The sequence below is a fragment of the Glycine max genome, chromosome 18 (assembly GCF_000004515.6).
Source record: "Glycine max cultivar Williams 82 chromosome 18, Glycine_max_v4.0, whole genome shotgun sequence".
In the NCBI taxonomy this organism is placed as follows: Eukaryota; Viridiplantae; Streptophyta; class Magnoliopsida; order Fabales; family Fabaceae; genus Glycine; species Glycine max.
This window is the reverse complement of record NC_038254.2, coordinates 55,803,183-55,819,335: the sequence shown is the minus strand read 5'-3', so window position 1 is coordinate 55,819,335 and position 16,153 is coordinate 55,803,183.

The following is a 16,153-nucleotide window of genomic DNA, read 5'->3' as shown; positions in this document are numbered from 1 at the left end:
TAAAAGTGGATAGTTATAAATTAAAAGGTTAACATCGAAGATTTTGATATTATATATGTATGTGTAAAATTTAAAAAAATGTACTTAATTAATTTTTAATTAAAAAATTATTATCATATTTTATTTATTAAAATATTTTTTTACTTGAGATAAATTTTCTAACTATCATGATTAAGTTGTTAAAATAAAATACTAAAAAATTAGTGCAAAATTCAATAACACCTATAATATTTTAAAACCTTAAATATTTTTTTACATGACATTTTTTATTTTTACTTTATGTAAGTTTTTGTTGTGTTTCTTTTCTACTAATTATAACCCTTTCATTTTTCGTTGTTATCATATAATTTTAGGGAAAAAATGATGATACATCGAGTATTACATCAATAAAACATGACATAATTGTGAATTATGTAAAAAAAGTGACATGTCATGCATGTCCGTTAACAAAAATGACATATTTGTTTATGTTTGGTAAGAGAGAAAAAAATAAGTAGGTAAAAAAAAAAGATGAAAAATATAAAATGTTTAGTATTTTATTCAATTTTTTAACATTTACATGGTAATTAAACTCAAATATTCATTCATAAATATCTCATAACTATTTAGTTCTGCAAAATGTTAAAATTCCGCATAAACATTTTACAATTGACTAAATTATACATACAACACACCTCAAAAAGTTCACTGTCTGCACTTTTAAAATAGGTGTATGATAGTTAATTTTTCATAAACATAATCAGATAAGAAGCCTGATTAAGAAAAAAAATTAGAGACTTCACTAAATTTTTTTGAAAAAGTACTATACTGGCGCATGAATTTAACTCATTTTGTTTCTTATGTTTTCATTCTTCTCCAAATCTACTCATTCAATCAAACGTACATCCGAGGCTTTCTTTCTTTCATGGGAAATCCAAGATTCATATCAAGCCGAACAAAAGGCAGGCATGTACTCATCTGCAAACAAGCACAATAAAAGTGACAATTTTATTAAATTCAGATAGAACTTGCTAAACTAAAACTGAATTGGGATCTTTTTTTCTTTTTTTGATTAATTAATAAGATAAGATTCTCTTAAAAGAGAAAGACAGAAGAAAAAAAATAAAGATATTACTAGTAAACCTTATCATCAATCATGATAATCATTCTCTTATGTCTTTCTTTCCTTAACAAGATCATTAATCATATCCCGCAGAGAAAAGATCCAATTCCACTCAAGAATATTTGCTCAACTGGGAAAGGGAAATTAAAAAGCAAACTATCAAACAAAAGAATCACATTTTGATAGTGTCGGTATATTCATTACTTAGTAGTAATTGTATGCAGGAATATTAGATTGATTGTGAGTTATAAGTATTTATGTACCTAAGTTCAGTGAGTGTGTCTCGTGGAGGCTGCAAATTTGCAGCGTGTGCGCAGGTGCAGCTGAATGTGCATGGAAGTAAGAGGGTCAGTACTCAGTGGGATAAATTGAAAGGGGAAGTCGCTGCATAATAAACTGCATGCCCTGCACAAAAATCAGGTATGGACCACCACACGTGAAACACTTCAACCATTCTGCCACTGTACTAAACACCAGATAACAAATAAAATAATCAAATCTTCCAATTTTTTTTCCAAAAAAAAAAGAGTAGGAACTAGTTTTGAAATAAGTTAACTACTAGGGAGTTTCGATTTCTAACTAACATAAAGTTAATTGTGATTTTTGTCTTTATTTTCTTTTAACTTTACTTTTAGTTTTTAAATCAAATATTTACTAGTCTTCCTAACATTTTTAATTCATGAAGTCAAGTACCAACATTTATGTGATGATTTGAGTTTTTTTTCAGTCATGTAAATTGTTATATCATCAACTAGATGATATCACAATTACACGTAAATATTTTTAATAAATTATGTTTTTAATTCTTTATTTTTTTGTGAAATTTATTTTTAATATCTTTGATATTTTTTAACTAGTCTTAGTTCTTCATTTTTTCACAAAACTCACTTTTTAGCCTCTATCAATTTATCATAATTTTTTATTTCTCTCATCAATTATCACCATTAAGTAATGTGGCATGCAATCACATATGTAAACGACGTGTATTAAATTGACTTTGGTTTAATGTGAGATTAAACTTAGTGAAACATAATTTGGTTACTGGTTAGATTGTGTTCATTATTTTTTGTTAAACAATCCATCTCAACGTTAATTGTGTTGGTCTGGATTGGATAATCAAATTTGTTGAGATTGACTAATTAAAATAATAATATCTTTTTAGAATTTGAAAAATAAAATAGAGAATTAAGTACTTAAATATTTTGAGGATAATTAGGTGTTTCATTTTTGTTGATATCTTCTTGAAAAGGGATAAAATAACTTCTGTTTCGGTGGCACCTAATATCTTCCTGTTAAGGGTTTCTTTATGTTTCATGCATAATTAAAAGAGTTGAATAGCATATTAATTTAATTGTCAAGCAATAAAGTTAACTCTAAGTTTTGTTTTGGCTCCTACGAATACTTATAAAACTTTTAACATTATCGATAATGTTTGCAATCTTTTAGAAAAACATTATCCCATTAATTTTCATAACAAGATTAATTTGCAATATTAACCTTAACATTTCCTTATATATATATTTGTTCTTTATTAAATTTTTTAGTGTTCTCCAGTACCTCTCCTATTCAGTATGTCGATTTTTTTTTAACAAGGATAAATACCTACAAAAAGACACTTTGATATTTAAGTTAATAAATGAATAATCAATGCTCACATATCATTGAAAAATAATTTTTTTTTACCTATAATGTATCCATGTATTTATAATTGGAAGAGATTAGCTAGTAGTAGTGAGTTAGTGGGATAGGTGATTTTTATCCACTATATATTGGCCGTACAATACTCATTTTTGTAAAATTTTAAGAATATAAAGATAATAAACCTTGAAGAATTTATCAATTACTAAAATTGTGCACATGTTTGGTAGCTTAAAAAAAGTCACAAATTTAGTACTTGAATAACAAACTACTATATTTTATCACGACTCTTCTAATTTCTAGCTACTACTACAATTGAAATATCTTAAATTTTTTAGTAAAGGAAATATCGAAGGTTGAAAAACAAGATCAAAGCTTAGTTTTAAAAAAAACAACATGATAGTTTATATTAAAAGAGAGAATAACTTTTGGTTCTAATTCAATTATGAATAATTTCTACTCAATTAATTAAATAAACATATTCCAACACTTTAAGGTAATTTCTAATAATTTATTTTGATATTAATTTTATTATAACTTAAATTTTAAAGGCATAATATATTGTTACATATAAAATTACTTATTTTTATGATAATTATTTTAAAAATAAAAAAAGATCTTAACTAAAATATGTGTTAAGTTCAACTTTTTATGGTATTTTATTATTTCTCTAACCTATTAAATATAAAAAAAATTATACTTTTAAGATATTAAAATTTTATTTTTTATTATCTTATAAATTATAAAATAAATATTTATAAAAGTTATAAAACATTTGTCGTCTTATAATGTGTGGTGATAAATTAAAGTTACTGCAAGGAGACCCAAAGGAAAAATGGAAAAGAAATAGATTTCACATTTTCACTGGCTTTGGAGGAAAGAAATAAGCGACAAACGCATCGATTCAAAGAATACAAACAGGTGCACGTGGATAGACCTGCCACACGTGTACTCAATCATCATGTGGATTTTTTATATATTTATTTTCCCTTCTCTCAGTGATAAGAATAGAATAATAAAGTTGTAAAGAACTAGAAAACAAATGAGCATTGATGTCTGATTCTGACCTCTGAAGAGAACTGAGGCTCTACAAGCAATAGACTTGTAGGTCTGCACAAGATGCATTAATTTCATTCGTTTTTGTTTTTATTTTTTGAAGTTGGTAACTGAGTCTCAGAACCTCCACGGGCTTCAACATTAATCCCCGTTAAAATTAAAACAATTGAATATGTTTTGTACCTTGTGCATCATTTTTGTACAATAACAAAATAATAGAATTGGTAATGAGGAAGGTAGAGAGAGAGAGAGAATGGGTAGTGGGCATTATTAACTAGAGTATAATAATGTTTTTACATAATAAATTTAATTTCCATCACATAAAAATTTAAATTCTTATATTATTTTTTTTATGAAAATCAAATCAATACAAAATTAAAATAAGCATAGAATGTTATTTTCCTAGGAATAAAAAGATGCCTGAGAATATTTCAAGGATAAATTGTCTAGTCCGTGAAATAAAGATGAGAAAATTTATTATTAATAAAATAATTAATTCTAAACATATTCTATTCTTGAGTAAGTCATAATCTCATTTCCAAATAATATTTAATGCTAAAGAAGGGTTAGAATATATCTATTCTTGTGAGTTCTAATCATTCTTAGTGAGTAAAAATACACATATATTTTTTTTATTATTCGTTATCTTATCACTCTTTAATGCACCCATTATGTTAGAGATGTTCAAAACTGAATCAAATCATTTGTAAATTGTTAAATTTATTCAAAAAAAATTGAAAACCACTTAAACTGAAAATTACCAAAAAAATATCTAAAAATCACATATATTTTTTCAATTTGGTTCAATTTTTGGACCTTGTTATAAAAAATGAACAAACCACATATTATAATTATATTGATATTTATTGTGATAATTAATAATAAGTATTAGATTATTTATTACTTTTCCTTTGTTGTATAACGTATATTTTATTTTCATATGTTAAAAAAGAATATACTAATATTATTAAAAAATAATGTTAAATAAAGTGATACACAGATTATTATTATATTACAAAAGGAGTTGATAATAAATTTTATATTAATGTTAAATAGAAGTGAAAATAATACTTTTTAACTAAAATATGTTAAAAATATTTAATAAAAATAAAATTTATATTTAAAGTAATATAGCATATACAATAATTATATAAGTTTAGTTGATAGATTTAAACTACGTTAATAAATTAAAAAAATAAAAAAAACCATGAAATTGAATAAAACCAAACCAAACCACAAAATATTGATTTGGTTTGGTTTGAATTTAATGTTATATTTAAATCAAATTACATTTTTATTTTATGTTTAGTTTGAATAAATTTTGTTTAAAAATTAAATCAAATCGCACAACAAACATTCCTATTTTATGTACATTTTTTTGAATAAATATAATCATACATAAAATAATAATGGAACTATGATAAGATATATTGACATTCTATGGACACTATTTTTTGGGACTTTCATGTGAATTGTTACATTTGTACTTTTTTATACGAGTTACATTGGTACCTATTTTGCACATATTTATAATTTTTTTAATAAACTTTAACAATAACAATATTTCAGTAATTATTATATATACCTACGAAAAAATGTCAAAAAAATCATGTTTTTATTATTTTTTAGCATATAATAAATATTCATAGTCATTTTTAATAGTTAATCAAACATATTTTTTATAATATATTTGCAAATACTATTCCTTCCTTGCGAATAAGATATTCTAGACAAAAAAAATTATGTGTAAAACAAACTCACAAAAAGAAAAAGAAATAACAAATGTAATGAGTAATTGTTATCAATAATTTATTTGTAAATATCTATATTTTTTATTTTTTATGATTTATTTTATTTTTATTTATCTCTTTAACTTTCTAATTATCTTTTATATTTATAAATAAGTTTTTTTTTAAAAAAAAATACCTAATTATCATTCTTTCTAAATTTTTATATTCTCTCTGTGTTCTCTGTTTCTCTCTCTACTTTCTGTATTTTATTTTAAATTTATATTATAATAGCAACAGAAAAGTTGAATAAAAGGAAATAAAATAATGTATAAGGATATGGTTTGAAAAATGGATGTAAAATAATCAAAACTTATGCTATCAACATGTCAATATCCACACATGCAGGGACAAAATTATCACATAATTACGGTGGTTAAAAGAAAACGAAATAAAGAAGATTGCCACTTTCCAGATTTCTTCCATGGCTATTATCTCATTTTATGTTTTAAGATATGGCCCCAATTGCATGATTTAACGGTTTGAAGATAACAAGAAAGCAATGAATAAAGATAAATGTACACCATCTTTTTCAATGTTTTTCATGACGTCATGCAAAATGGAGACTACATCAGAGAATCGTTACAACTTGACCAATATTGTATCAAAACTACAACTACATGGTATATAGGGAGCGTTATTTTTAAATTTTTCTTTGTTACACAGTGAACTCGAGAAATAGAAGATAAAATTAAAAGAAGGATTAGCATTGCATTCTTTTTAATATATTTTTTATTATTGATTAAAATTTATTAAAAACTATAACAAAATTTTATTAAATAAGATATGGGCCTTAAAAAATTATGATTTTTAATTGATAGGAGAGGGTGTGTTAAAAAATATATTAAAATGTGTTGCTAATATTTTTCTAAAACTAATACTAGAATCATTTGTTTCAAAATAGAAATTTTAGTAAGAGACTTTCTAATATATTTTTGTTAAATATGTGAATTTAAAACAAAAATAATTAAATAAGATCAGAATAAAAGAAAAGAAATGTAGAAACGTAACTTCTTGAGATTATATTGGGTAAAAAGGAGAGGTTTGATTGGGGCATGTCATGACTTGATAAAAAAAAGAATCCCTAACAGTGAAAAGCGAAATCAAGCTGCGCACCACATAATCAGAAAGATTGATGTCACCGGGGATTCATTGGTTGAAAAAAACTGAATGGGATGGTTCATGAATATTGATCACGTCGGAACAAAAATACAAACAATCGTGCACATTTTTGGATCAAAAGAAGATAACAAAAGTTGATGATTATAGTACACCTATCGAAGGAAAAATGCAAGAGCTGAAATTTTTTAAATTTCTTGACAGGCACTAATCGACAGAATCAGCCAAAATCAGAGCCGTGATCAAAATGGTATGCATTGGCTTTATTCAGACAAAGTGATCAATAAAAATGTTCCTTACCAATAACATTATAGTGTGGTGAAAGTTTAAGATATATGTAACATATGTAGTATCTTGAACAAGCCTTCCACGATTGAGATAGCTCAAAATGTGGAGCCAAACACCATGAAGAACTAGATGACAACCACACGAGAATTGACCAAAAGAGATGAGCCACTAAATCCTAGACATAAACGGAGAAAAAAGTGATATATCCCAAAAATTATTTAAGGGACTATATATAGTAAATATGTTGACTCTTTCTCAAGTTTAAGTAAGAGTTAGTATTGATCCTTTATTTCATATTCAAGTTAATCTTGAATCACCTAATAAAGTGACGTAAATTATTATCATTTTTATCAATAAATATTGGTTACATGTGCAAGTGTATATACAAACTTTTAAAAACAGAGAGGAGGCATTCAATGGTGAAAGTTCTTACAATTTCCTTGAACAAAATCTTTTCTCATTCTAAATTAAGGAAATGATCTTCACCATTGTTTTTTATTTTATTTTACATTGTAGTTTCTTTCTCCTTCTCATCATTAAATACAATGGGTTGAGGTGCTATTAGAGGAAGAAAATTCGTCCTATGAAACAAGTTCTCCCCAAAGGCAATTATGAGAATAAAAATATAGTGTGAATGTTACTCGAGAAGGACACTAAAGAAGGAAAAGGTACACGTACAATTTCTTGCAAGAGAAAAAGCACAAGGAAACATAACAGAGGCCCTCGTGCAAACTTGATGTCTCAATGTACATCACAAACTTTTTGGACCAAAAAAAAATGCATATCCCAAACTTTGGTTTAAAGTGAGAATTAAATGGAAAACAAAGCAAAAGGAAAGGATATAAACTTCATGCGTGCGTGTGGGTAGACATTCCTCTCTTTCTTTTCTGCAACCATTGCCGTGGCCCACCTCTCCCAACCAAACCAATTATTTGACACACCTTTCTTCCACCCAAACATGCTTCTGTTTAACCTATCTACAGTTCAATTCCGTGAATCTCTTTTGTGATCCACCATAAGTCTTATCATATTTATACACTACTATTTCATGGTTTGAAACAAGGTTAAATTAGGTTTTTGATTTTTTTTTCTTTTCAATTAAGCCCTAGAACTTGTATTTATTTATTAACCAGCTCTTTTCATCTAACTGTTGTCACAAAAAATTAACACAAATACCTAACCGAAAGTGTAGTTAGGGAATTGGTTTTTTTGAAACATTACAAAAAAATCTCATAATTGATTCAGTGGTACTTAAAACACACTTCAAGCATCAGTCTCTTGTTTTAGTTAGATGCATGTGATTAATTTTCTATAACAACAATTAGATTGAATGATTCAATTAAATAAGAAAAATTAGGAACATAATTAAAAACTGTCTAATAGTTTGGGACTTGCGAAAACAAATTAACATTCATGGATAACTTTTCCAACTTACTCGCAAAATTACATGTTGAGGCCAAATATTGCTCCATGATAACCACTATTTGTGAGCTGAAGTGGTTAAAGGGAATTCTTTCCATAATTGGTATTTTACATTCTTAACCTATGCGTCTTTATTCCGATAACCAAGTAACATCCCACAATACAAATACTTAGTTTTCAAAAGTGTATCAAAATATATTGAAGTTAATTGTCAATTTGTTTGGGATGAGATTCTAAAGAGAAACATTAAGCCTACTTATGTCTTTATCACTTCACAATTGGAAAGTGACAATTTTTTTATTAAAGCATTGTCTGGGAGTATTTAGTAAAGCATTGAGTCCTACTCAATTTACTTCCTTATTTCGTAAGTTGGACATTTTTTTATTATAAATGATATCATCTTTTCTTTTAATAATATATCGTATATCGTATAATTTCCATCGTACTGGGGAGATTTAGTGTAGTATAAGCTTATAAAGAAAAATCTATATGCATCCATAATTTTTTAAGTTCCCATAATTAATTAGAAAGAAAACATTCGTTTGTATGTAAGAGAAAAATTGACTAGCTAGAATTATGTACACGCAAACATGCAATGAGAAATGATTACACCAATCATGTAGCCAAATTTGGATGTTTGTAACAACCATAAGGGCAAATTTAGTTCTATAGCATCGAGAAAAGTTCTTTCTTGCCCTATGCAAAGCAGCCAAAATCATGTAAATTTTTTTATGTTTTAAATACATGAAATAAAAACAATTACGAAAAAAAATCCTAGTATAACAATTGTTTTTAATTAAATGATAAAATTGTAAAAAGAATTATCTTTTAGAGCTATTAAATGATTTTACATAGATTAAAGAAAAGTTATTCTCCTTATTTATGCATCCATGCACACATTTCAAATTTTACAGGAAAGAAAATAAAAAAATTGTTCTACAGACACTAAAACCAAAATTCATTCATTAATTAACAAGAACAAAAAATAGTTATTTCAAATTTTTGACAAATAAAGAAGAGTTTCTACAAGAACCAAAATAAAAATTCACCTATTTAGTTATTTATCTTATTTTTTGATTTTGATCATTTATCTTTTTAAAAGTTCAATTTGATCCTTAATTTTATTTTTTTATTCAATTTAATTCTTTATCTTTTTTTAAAAAATTATTTGATCTTTTATTTTATTTTTTGTTTTAGTTTATTTCTTTAGTTTATTTAAGATTGACGTTGTTACATTGTATAAATGATTTTTTTTTCAATTTTCTTATCTTCCTCTTTACTTCATTTTTAACAAAAAAAATTCATTATTAAATAATTAAAGATGTTAATCCTAAATGGATTGAAGAATGAAACTGAAGAGAAAATAAGATAAATAAGTAAAATAATCTTTTTAAAAGAAAAATGATTAATCTGAACCAAAAATAAAAAGGATAAAAGATTAAATTGAACTTTTTAAAAGATAAATAATCAAACTAAATAAAAAAGAAAATAAAAAATTAAATTGATCACTTAATCCTTATTTTATAATAACTAAAAATATGTTTAAACTTAAATAAAATTTAGAAATGTTAAAATAAAATTTTGCTCAATTTAAGTGATTTTTTTTTTGTGAACCTAATGAATCTCTCAAGTTATAGGAGCCAAAAAATAATCACTTAAAATCCTAAAATTCATTCAAGGAATTAAATTCTGTAAAAAAAATATTTTTTTTATATACATAAACTTGAAAATAAAATATGCGGAATTTTATTTTTAAAAATATTTTTTTCAAGTTTATGTATATAAAAAATTATGTTAATCGTGTAAAGCATGGGTCTTTTTAAAAAGTAATTCCTTCGATTTGAATCTTGAATATAAATTATAAAAGTATCTTATTTTTGTAATAAATATGAACAAGTTTTAATTATTTGTGTTTTATTTAACGAGATTATCTATAAAATGTTATTTATTTAAAAATATCTAGAATTGTTTTATATTTAATATTAATTTTTAATGAATGATAATTTAAAAAAAATATTTCTTTAATTAAAAATAACACAGTTTAATAAAATTAACTATTTTTTAATAAGCATAAAATATGTCTTTTTTGTTTATAATTGAGACCGAATGAAATATAAATATAATAGTAATACTAACTAGAGTTTTACTGATCAGTGTTCATAGTTAAGAAATAAAAAAAATATTTATTATGAAAATTAAAAAAAATTATAAACAACGTAATTTTATATTTCAATAAATTATTTTATCATCAGTTCTTTAACTCATCGGCAAAGATAATTTGTTAGCATTTTTCTGCTAACTAGTACTCTAATATTATTCCCATTCCCATCTCTAATTAATATCTAATTAATGATTATTGAACCATGTTTTCATTGCCATCTTTGCCACACATAGGTTTATTGCACCTGTAACATCACCCCTTGTGGCTTGCCAATTGCCACTTGTTGTTAGCCTTTTTCACACAAAACTTCATAACAAGACCACAATCTAGATATATTAAACTCTGAATATTCGCTCATAAATTTTCTCACATATTTCACAATATTCCTCGCAATCATTAATTCATTTCATCAAAACTTTTTATCTTACGCAACTTTTTTCATCTAGGCTACTACACATAAATCATTAACATATATCCAATAAGTGTAGTTGAATTGTCAATATATGTTGAATTTAATTTTCACAAATTATACTTTTGGAGAGAATTGAAATAATTTTTTTAAATATAACTAAATCTCGAACGGAGTGATTATGAATGCTTTTAATAAAAAAAAATCATCTACATGCATAAAATCATATGAGGAATTAGGCAAAATTTCTAATCAATAATCCCTGCAAAAAAATTCCTTGCAGCAACATACGTCATGGTAATTTGTGTATGCAAGTGATTTTGAAATAGAAACTTTCTGTAAAACAAACAAGAAATTCAAACTTAAAATCAAGCAATTAAATATTTGTTAGAAAATCATGTTAGAAAATATTTATGATCTTTTATATGTACAGATTCTATATATATTAAATCAGTTTCTCAACAATATTATAAAAATTTTAAATTGAGAGTTTAATTTATATCCATTATGTATTAGTGAAATTTATTTTTACATAGACATTCAATAGAAATTCATTTTGTCATCACATTATATTAATAAACAAAATGACACAAAGACAAATTTAATTCTTATTTGAAATTTATGTAAAAAAATTACACAAAAAATATGTATAAACTAAATTCTCAAATTAAATATTACCCAAATATATATAAAAGACTCAATAATTTAATTCTTAAGGTATCTTGCATGTAAATGTTTAAATTTTTCAAATAGAACTTTACAAATGGTGTTTCCTAAGCTCAATATTTTTTTTTCTTTTGTGTTTTTACGATATTAATGTAAAATATTTATCATTATATTTATCAGATAACTAATTGATTTCCTTTAATAGAGTCTTTTTTCTTTTAATTATGTTTCTTACTCAAAATCAACATCTTACTAAAAAAAAAAAAATTTAATTTTGCTACATCCAAGAATTCAAAAGACATGAAAGATAAAAAAAAAAAAAAACTTAAAATAAAGATTATTATGGTAATTTGTGGATAACTCAGGCTTCTTATTTGTGATACGTGAGAAGAATGGCTACAATTTTTGGTGTCAAATCTTTCTACGGATCTACTCGTGGATCCACACTTTGTTTTGGTCGCCTTCCAATCTAACCTTTTATGGCACTTGAAGACAAGTCCTCTCCTTAGAGCAAATTAAGTCAAAAAACAACGAGGATTGAGGAAGGAAATCGATATTAACCAGACATCACAGGACGAACGCATGTCTCACTGGAATCATGTTAGAGGCGTGATCATCTCGTACATCTACGTATAAAAGTCCACTCCATAAGAGGTTGGATTCAAGTGGAAAAAGACAGAGATATATAAAGAAGAATGTAAAATTAGATCAAGAAAATAATAAATACTACATTATAAGTGATATGATAATAAAAATAATAGTGAGATAGAAAAGAAAAGGTTAAATTACTTCTTGATCTATTTTTTTTATATTTAATTTATTATTAAAAAGTTTAAATCATCTTTTAATTTTTAAATTTTAGTTAATATTAGACTTTTGGTCTAATTGACACTAACCACATTAATCCTCGAAGTTTCAATTTCACTCTCGGTCTATTAATGCCATTAATGTTAATTAAACATAAAGGACAACATTAACTCGATTTTTATAATTAAGAAACTAAACTGAAAATTTTAATAAACAGAGATCAAATTAAATTAAATAATTAAAAATATGGACTAAAATAATCTTTTAGACAAAAGAAAATGAGCATATATTAAATATTTTCCGTGAAGAATTTGTGCTGATCTGTCCTAAGTTTTTCATGGTATGTAAGTATATTTAATTTAATTAATATTGATGGGTGAATCATAATTCTCCTCAATAAGGAAACACGTAAATAAGTAAATAAAATAGAATGGATAAAAAGAATTAAGTGTTTCTCCTCACATATCGTTGGCCGGCGATCCAGTATGATGCTTTACTAAACAAGTCATGTTTGTTTTATATTTTTTTTTATTTGCGATTAAATTGTTTTGTATATTGAAGAATTCTGAACATATTTTACAAATAGTATTATAAGCTTAGAAACCTAAAGGTTGATACATTAATATAAGGTTTTGTTATATTTATATATGTAGAAATAATTTATTTAATAAAAAAATCCATATTTAAATTTCACAATGTGAAAAAATTCTTTTTGATAAACTATAATTATGTACTACAAATAAGATTATTTTCTGAAGTAATGAGTTGAAAAATATTGTCTCTCATCTAGAAAAAAAAATATTGCTAATAAGAAGTATGTAGATCACTTGGGTGAGTCTAGTGGTAGGAGGTTGAAATATATGTATAAAGATTTGATTAATTATCATTGCGATAATTGTACAACAGGAAAAAAAAAACTAAGGAGAAGCATATAAAAAAATGATACTAAGAGGAAAGTGACACTTTTTATAATAGGATCGCATGACATTATTAATCTCATCTTGATCGGATGACTTTGATTAGCCACCATCTTTTGTACGGTTAGTGTCTAATGGTCAGTCGGTATCTATTCGTTACTTCAAATTTTTCGAGGTTTCTAATTTTTATGATTTTAAGTGTAAAGATGAATTTCAAAGAGAAATACCGTGTTCATTTGTATACGTTTTTTTTTTCAAAAAAAATTATGACAGACATGTTTTAAAAATAAAAATGTTTTAAAGCATAATATTTGGTGGGACTTTTTATAGATAAGATATTATGATTAATTTTTGTCTAAGATACTAGGAAGAAAAAATAAGTTTATTGGGGAGTCTGTGGGAGAAATTGAAAGGATTAATGGACTAATAACTAGGGTTATCAAGAGAATTACAAATCACACGAGTTACGTATATTATATACTACAATATTTTATATTATAGCTATATATGTACTGTTTATTTTAATATTTTATAGAGTGAAGCTATGTTTTAAAAAATATTTTGCAATTTATTTTTATATCTATTTATCATATAATTTATTTTATTTTACAATTTTTTATTTTTATTTTTATTTTAAATGGTAAGAATTATTGTAAAAAGAATTACATAATAATAGAATTATTCTGTGAGTTTATTTTTAGGAGGAGTTATTCTTTGAGTTAAATTTCTATACATTGTCATTATAAAAGCCTTTAGTCCGTCAACCAATTGGTATAATTTTTAAGATAATTATCATAAAAGTAAAAAAATTTATTATATATAATATTCAGTTTAGGATTGATTATCAGTATAAAAATTTGTTTGTGCATACATTATTTACTCTTATTTTTTTATGATACATGGTCATTTTTTAAGTTCTTTTTTGGTCATTTTCTATCCTTTTTGCACAAGTTTACTGTAGTTTCTTTTCCTTTTGTTTTTTAAGAACAAATTGTCAGGTTTTATGTAAGATTTTATTTTTTTGGTTTTGAAAAAGCTAACTATTTCTCTTGAAAACGTTATTTATTTTTGAAAAAATTGACAAAATCTGGAAGAATGGATACAATATTCATATATATAGTCTACGGTGAAGTATCTATTTCAGTCGGAAAACCACTTATGAAACAGCAAACTAATTCATTAACTTTAGTTATCATTATGTAAAGGGAAAAGGTGTCCTTTGTGAGCCTCAAGTCTCAACCATGCAAATTTTAATTTCGTAATCAACAAGGAAACCCGAAAAGTAAAGGGTAATCAATAACCATCTTGAAAAATTATATATACGGTATCTGGGTTGGTTGCTGAGACATGGCACCATGGCAAAATCCAAATCTCCATTTCCTGATAATTCGACCAGATGTGATTAGCAGAAAATTAGGTACTTATCTATATTTAGCTGTTGCAGCTGAATTCTTGCTCATGATTATTGGAGAAATTAATCACATAATTGAGATACAAATTAATAATCACATGTTATAACGTGTTCCTTTCTTGAGATGGTAATAAGTTATGTAATGGAACTTCATCTTCGTTAAGATATAAAAGGCAAGGCTTATCTTTCATTGATTAGGATTTATGTGATACATCTATAATTCTATATGTATGTATACATAGATACTAATTCTGGGATTCTTTTCTTTTCTTTTTTCTTTCTTTTTTGCATGGACATGATTGAGACTGATCTGGTTGTACTTGTTTGGTAATTCACCCATTGCGGAAGGCCACAAGACTGAACAGTCTAAAAAGTCAATAGCACAGTTGAATGATTCTCTAGGAATTACAGTCCCAAAGGTTGTAACTGGAACGGCGAGAGTCTAAAATTATTTTTAAAATGTTGTGACTTAATTGACCAACCTATTCATCATTGGTAGAAAATTTTTCAAACCTAATCCAATTAGAATTTTTTTTATTGAGTTAGATGATCAATTTAATCAAACTCAGCCCAACCTATATGCATTCCTATTACTAGTTACCATTAGAAGAGAACCTAAATACATTCACATGAGAATTGTGTTACGTAAAAATGAAAGAATTTAACTAGAAAGCACTTAGACCATCATTTTTTCCAACTACATGTGTATCTCTTGGGAGACAATCTGTAACACTGAAATTCCTTTTTGAGCATCTAAACCTATGTTTGTTTTGCAGTTTAAATTGTCACAACGTGAATTTCCATGCATTTGACTGCAGAAGTAACACATGAGTTGCTTCTCAAAACGTTGGAAGGAACTCATCAGGAAAACAAGCATGGACTAATACAACTTCATTTTGGACTCAATTCAAAAAGTATATATTGATTAAATTAGAACAATCTCATGCTCATGCACATTGAACTTTGCACTATATAGTATTTATGTTGCCATCTAATTACATCAATTAAAGTGTACACTTTTCTTTTTACAAAACAAGTTTATTCCAAGGAGATAATGTTACTTGAGTTGAGTTAGATTATTGTAAGTAGTAAATTTTTCTTTTTGAATATGTATCCTTATTGCATATCCAATACATAAATTGGAGACTACTGATTAAACTAAAAAAAATCCTACACCAATTAATCAATGTGGTCAGTTGTAATTAAGAATGTGCATTGATAATTCATAAAAAATAAATTGAAAATCAAAATAGCAATAATCTTATTCTCCTGGGTGATATTATTTAAAATAATAAAAAAAAATTGAGAGGAAAAAAAAAACATTTTCCACTCATTGGTAAGTGGTAACCCAAGTTCAACACCTTATACAG